Genomic DNA, 6980 nt, shown 5'->3' with positions numbered 1-6980 from the left:
TTGTATCAAATATTAAAGGTTTGTAACTTCTTATCATACAAACATTACTTCGTGTAAGAGGTAACTATCTTGATTTTTCACAAAAAATTCTTATTTGACGATTGATATGTAATTTGGCATGCTTTAGATTTTGTACTTAAATAAAATGTTCTCTCATAATAGTATTATATAATAAAAACACAAAAATCCATGGCTAAAATTCGTACTACCAGATCTTTAGCCCATTTTTTTTTTATTGTCGATTGGGCCGGTCCGTCAACGTTTGTGTCTTTTGATTGTGGTCCACAATTATCACCGGATCTTCTTGTTTGTTTTTGCCTCCAAATGACAGGCGGATTTTTTTTCCTAGTGACCGATATTATCAATAAGTATTCTTTATTAGCTTAGGAAGACCACTCCAATTCCACTTTTTATACCAATTATTCAATTGGCAACACGATATTAAAGCAACCCCTTGATATCCTGCGCTACCATTTTAATACCATTGTTTATTTTTGGTGGGGCTAGATACTGTTCTTTTATTTTATGCAATCCAACCTAATCTAGTGGGGATAAGAATTTTGAATACTACAAATGAAATGCGCTTCTGTTTCAAGAACACCATAACCTTTATCACCAAAACTCCATGCATCTTTAATTTTGAGTCTTTAATTTACAGAACTCACTAAATACTAATGCAACCTATTTATATGTGATGTTTGTTCCTGTAAACAGATAAAACTTTTGCTGGTGAAATGGGTCCATTTTCCAAGAGATCATCATTGACCCAAATAAATCTAGGCTCAATGCACGGTCTCATGTTCAATTCTTACTTGGTGTAATATCTTGTCGGAGTAATTTCTCATGTATGATTAATGCAACTCCAACGCGACGGCAATTTTTTTTTAAGGATCAGGTAAATGGATTCACTCTCTTTTTCTCGAAAATTGCTCCAGTATACCCGTTCATTGATAAAAAAAAATAAAAATAAAAAATAGCTCCATATCCTTTATATTGATAAAAAAAAATAGCTCCATATCCTTTATATTGACTATTATCTTTATTTATGCGGAATAGAATATCAGTTGGTCGAGATGATTCAAGCCTTAAACACAAAATATACCTCCTAATCATATACTTGAAGAATCAAGTGAAAACACTTTTCATTGGTCACCCCTATGTGACAGACTGACAATGGTGGGACAGAGGGACTACTTGTTTTCAATGTGATTGCTCATGCATTTCAAGTGTCGTTCCTTTTTTACCTGGACTAGAAGGATAGATTCTAAAACAAAAACAAAAATGAAAGGAATTGTATATATATTTCTAGAAGGAAGAGAAAAATACAAAGAGTAATGCCCTTCCAAGATTATAATTCCAAGATTATAATTTTCTTAGGACTTTTCCTGGCATAGAAACAGACTGCGACGGTAATGAATAATTACAAAAACATATGCAAACACAATAATCAATTACATTAATTGAATGGATCTCGTGTGTTTCATTTCATTCTTGTGACATCTTATGTATATGCTCCATAAAAAACTCAAGATTACACGAACCCACCATTGGTACTTTTACATCTTTTCAAGATGAGACGCTTGAAGCTCTTTCTTCTCTTCACCTTTGTCCACATTGCTTTGAAACCAACACGAGCAGCTCGAGACTTTAGCTGTGAAGTCTTCGACTATGCCTCCGACACTCCGGACACAAGATTCTGGGACGAGATAGGATCTGGATATGGTGTGGACACAAGATTCTGGGACTTGAGTTGGTCTTGGAGATGTTCAATTAAAGTGAAGGTGGGGGAAGAGGCTACCCGATGGAGCTTGTCATAGTCGAGAGCTTCCTTGCCAATGGATGTACCCCCACCATCACGACCAACAACGGTACCAGTTCCAAGTGGACTCGGCTACCTCCAGTCCTACGATGGTGATGTAAAGGCCGAGTTCATGGGTATCCTCTGACAATTATACCGCCCCAATTGGCCTTATTACATCGCCGACTACATCTGATTAAAGGCTGGATGGCCATCAAAGTATTGGCCACCAGGGAGGGCCTGATCCTAGATGGAACGATGGGTACACCGTGGCAAAACATTCTCCGGAGTTTTGCGGTGGGCTAAGGTGCGGGTTCGTGTCGGACCTTAACGCGGTGATGGAGCAATCATACTTCATTGCGTTCTTCGAGATCCTACTTGACCAGTCTGTGGATTAACTTTGGAAGGTGTATGTAATGTCACTGTATAAGGCCATTGTTCTAGAACCAACATCAGTACCAAAGCATGGCATATTAATTCAATCAATCGTGTGACTATGAGACAACAATAATAGTGTGTGGGGGAGTGTTTTTTTCTCCTCATCTATAAACATACGAATCAATAAAATGCTGAGGAAGTATCGAAGCAAGAAAGATTATTTATGCTTCAATGTGCAGGAGCTTGTATTTTCATTGCATCTTTGCATAGATCTCTCTCTCTTTTAATCTTGAATAATTTCTCCCAGGTCAGAAAGCTGAAAGCATATAACATTAAAATTTTAAAGGGGTAAAAAAATAGGAATCAGTGTTCCATCTGTTTGCAAGGATTAGCATTTCTCCCGATGTCACAAAAATTTTGTTTTTTGTTTTTTTTTTTTTTTCGGCTAGCAAGTCATCAAATCTAGTGAACAACACGATTCTTACATGCACGAAAAAGTCAAGAAATAGTTTCATTCATCACATCGATTAGATTGTGAAAAATCACAGTGGGTTTCCTAATATATGGGAGGAGTGGCAAACAATCCAATATTCAATAAACATGTCAAAATTGCGTATAAGCATTCTCTATCACCAAAGTCTTTGATGTGCCGCGGGTTTAAAGTTTGAACTAGACCTGATCACCGTGCGGACCTAGACGGGTTCGGGCCGAAGCTAATCGTGTTCGGACTTTCCAGGGACCTTCCCTAGGCCCAAGCCCGCCCAATGCAAAAACATGTGTTTCGGAAGCTTGCCCAGATACGCAACATTTATTTATATGTTTAATTGACAATAAAAAACGAAACATGAGTGGAAATAATTATCAGAGAACTTGTGGTGTTTTACGATACTATGCCCGTATGTGATGTATTTTTTTTTTTTCATATAAGAATTTGGCCCCCTTTTTTTTTTTAATCTTTAAAATATTCATGCATCAAGGTAGGAATATCGATAAAAGATATTCTCACAATATTTTCGAGGGCTAGGCTTGAAAAAACAGTTTGCCGTTTCACTCCATGTTTTGGGCTTGATAATGTAAGAAATTCAACAACCTAAAATTTGTATACATAATTTTGAAATACCTATCCTTAAATAAAAAACACGTAGCTAGTTTAGCCAAACATCATTCTTGAACTGATCAAAACAAATGAAAACAAATGAAATCGTACGAATCGAGAGTAAGTCTTCCTGTCCTTCTCCTTTGGACGGTCTCATTAGATAAATAGTAAGCGTATGAAATTAGGAGAGGAGAGAGGACTATAGCATATTTACATAGCATATTCTAAGAGAGTCATCTATCACAAGTCATTATTAAAATACAGACCTATATTGACCATTCAACTATGATCACTATAACTAAGATGTGCTAAGCCCAATTTAATATAATTACATGAACGAACTTGGTGATTTAGCATTGTCTCGTTTTATTAACTTTATAACAATCTATTTCACAAACTAAAATATTGTGCTATTAATGTTAACTCACGTTCATAAGTATTTTCAACATCCTTTCACTTGGGCAACGTTAATTGCAAGACATTTTTGAAAAAACCAAATTTTATAAAATAACTTGAAGGCTGCTAAAACATTAAACAACCACCACCCACAAAAACAACAGCATCGAACCATAGCCATCATAACCCCTCTCTCAATCAATGTCAGACAACCATGACTACAAGTGCTATATGCTATTCTATCGGGATGGGTCAATGTGGTGACATAGTCGAAAATAACATTTCTTCATGTGATCCATTAATGCTATTTTAAAGTCCGGTCCTCCTTTGATTTCTATCTAAAATTGTATACTTCAAAAAAATTCAGAGAAACTCAATTGACACTTACGCCTTATATGTCTCTTATGATATTAACCTTGCGGTAATATTTTATGTTATTTTCCTTGAAAGATATCCTTTTAGCAAAACCATCATACCCAAAATGGCCATCCGATCTCGAGACTTCTTACTAGAATTAGTAATACCTTATACACATGTCAAAAAAAAAAAAAAAAGATCAAAATGCATATATATTAAACCACATATTTATCTAATAGTTTGAGCTTTTAGAACAGTTACAATAGTCCCACAAAATCTCACATTGTATCAAAACAAGAATTCATAAGTTCAAATCTTCTAGACCTTAGTAATGGTGCAATTGTCCAACAAAATCTCACAAGATCAATGATGTACTCCAGTCCTTTGATCAAAATCAATTAACATTTCCAAAATCTTCAAACAAAAAATAAATTCTCAGGTCCCTGCTATCTAATCATTAATCTTTTGGCAATGTAATGCACCTGCAAAGATTTCTCATTATTTCTATGAGAAAATATGCCATAAAATGATTTCAATTGATTTTCAGTTCCTTCTAGATGGAACCAACTATGAAACGTTAAAACATAATAACCAACACGATAATATAAGTCACTCCCACTGATAAAAGCAATTCTATACAACACTTTACTATACTTGTAAAGAATGTTAAAAGAAGCAGCCGAAAATGTTAATGGTGTTGAAGCTTTCGATTTGAAATCATGTCACAACTTACATTTCAAAATACTTTATTTTTTTACATTGGTAACCACTGTTAACAATGATATGCATGAATTCCCTTTGAGAATCTTCAAATATTGACTCTTGCTATGTTAAATATTTAACATGCTGCAAAACATGCAAGTTAGCAAGCCGAGCCTACTAAAAATATACCAAATGTAGGTTCGTCAAAAGTTGAATTTAGTGATTCGCATTAAATCCAAATAATCATTAGTTCTGGTTTTGACCCAAATTCAAATTAAATTTTGAGAAGTACTACTGACTTTTAAACTTACCATATTTTTCGCAAAACATCAAACCTTTTAGAAAAGGTAGTCAGCCAACAAGGTTTCTTTATAACAACCTGAGTTTCATTTCAAAAACATCATCCTTTATAAATATACCATGCTATTTAGAGAAACATATTAAATATAATTTGGTACTTGACAAGTTGTAAAGAACTTGGAGGAAGGGAGCATCAAATCGAAGTCTTCCAATAGTTGAAACCGCTCATATGCTGTCAGATTTTACAGAGTCGATGATTTCTTCCCCTTATTCAAAAAGCTGAATGAAGCGTCATCAATAAATAAGACAAAACTATATTGCCAGTGAAACCTTGAGATCCAGAGATGCCAACTTCCTTCCCGGAAACCTCCTTCCCCTCAACGCCTGCCGTCGATGCCAGCAACCATCCCCGGATCTCCATCACAGTCTCGGTTCACCACAGAACCAATTCAATTTCATTATTGGCCTCTCGATTCCTTACCAGATCACCGTTACTCACATGCAGGCCATAATCACTCAAACGCAGAGCATAGGAACAGGGACGTACTTGGATAAACAAGCGCCGCAATCAAACCAGTGCCTCAGAACTTAGAGATGGAATGCTTGGACCATCATTTTGAATGCCGATTCCTCTCGTCAGTGGCTATTGTGATCGAACGCAGCAAAGAAACATGCCAAATACAAAGAAGAGACGAACAGAACAGAACACGTTTAGAACCAATCTTGACGATGATGAAACATAACCCGAATCGAATCGATGCACTAAGAAAATGATGGGCCTACATCTGCGCATCTTCAGTTCGAACAAAACCGCAATCTATTCAATGGCAGTAACCAAGAGGCATATTATCAAACACTCGGTGGTCGACCAATCGGGAAGTAAAATTACGCTGTCTCAGGCTCGAATTCACCGCCTGATTCGAAGCAGATCAACCAGCAGCACTGGGAGCAAGGCAACAATCCAATCACGCCCAAACGCGTGCTTTAATCCTAAAAGAAAGAACATCGATCTCAATCGAAATCTATCGAAAGCAGAGCAAGGATAATAGATATTAACCAAGCCCGTGACGTTTGCATCGCGACGAACGCTCGAATCGGCAACAGGACCTTTTACGATTCAACCAACGAACGCAATCTCCCATGCCGTTAAGTTTTGTGGATGGTGCCTAGGTAGCAAGTCCTCGTAAGGGAGGCATTTTTTGGTTAAATCTCTGCTAGAGGAGACAGATTTCCCCTTGAAACTTGTGAACCGAATCGAAATGTCCCTAAAGTGGAGGGCTTGTAAATTTTAAAATGTTCCGAATAAATAAATAAAACATGGAAGAATGTGATATGTGTATGTATTTTTCCTTACTATCCATTGTTGTTGTTGATTGGGTGTTGAAAATTGCATGCTTCCGCATATGCTTAATGAAAAAATAAGAATCAATGGAACGGCAACGTCTCTTGAGATATCACAAATTAATTCTGATGTGACCCCGATGTGGCAGATGTCACATTCCCACAACGAGGGTAAGGTCCGGGACATGACATCCATCATGTAAAATAAGACATGATACTACAAAAAAGACAAGATGCAAAGTAAAATTAAATAGTTAAACTTATGTCAAAACAAAATAAAATTTCTCTAAAACTTTTTATGAGTTTTTTGAAACTTATTAAAAAATTGTCAATGTCTATCAAATTTCTAGAACCATAGTTATTTCATAAGTAGCATTAAAATATAATGAAAATTTTGTGTTACAAAGTTCAAGAAGATTTCTACTATTACATATACAAATTGTCAATAACTATTAAATTAACAAGAAAGAAAGAATCAATTATGAGAGCAATATATGATAATAAATTATATTTAAGTAGGCCAAAGTACGACGTTTTACCACTATGACAAAGAAAGCACAACTAGAACCAGTAACGACTAGAACCAGCACATCCTCAACCTCAATATACAGT

The 6980-nt window shown here is 35.9% G+C and overlaps 1 long non-coding RNA gene across 2 annotated transcripts; it reads right to left on the bottom strand.

The window, feature by feature from the left end:
* Window positions 1–5178: 5178 nt before the first annotated feature.
* LOC104444752 lies at window positions 5179–6255 on the bottom strand. 2 transcript variants are annotated; one of them, XR_005551628.1, is made up of 3 exons: window positions 6135–6255; window positions 5917–6017; window positions 5179–5670 (listed from the first exon to the last, which is right to left on the bottom strand). It is a non-coding gene; the product is annotated as an uncharacterized LOC104444752 (long non-coding RNA). The 2 variants fall into 2 exon arrangements; XR_005551629.1 differs by lacking the exon at window positions 5917–6017 and having other exon boundaries at window positions 6085–6255.
* Window positions 6256–6980: the final 725 nt, after the last annotated feature.

This window comes from Eucalyptus grandis, chromosome 5 (assembly GCF_016545825.1).
Source record: "Eucalyptus grandis isolate ANBG69807.140 chromosome 5, ASM1654582v1, whole genome shotgun sequence".
Lineage (NCBI taxonomy): Eukaryota > Viridiplantae > Streptophyta > Magnoliopsida > Myrtales > Myrtaceae > Eucalyptus > Eucalyptus grandis.
This window is presented reverse-complemented; position numbering and strand designations above follow the sequence as displayed.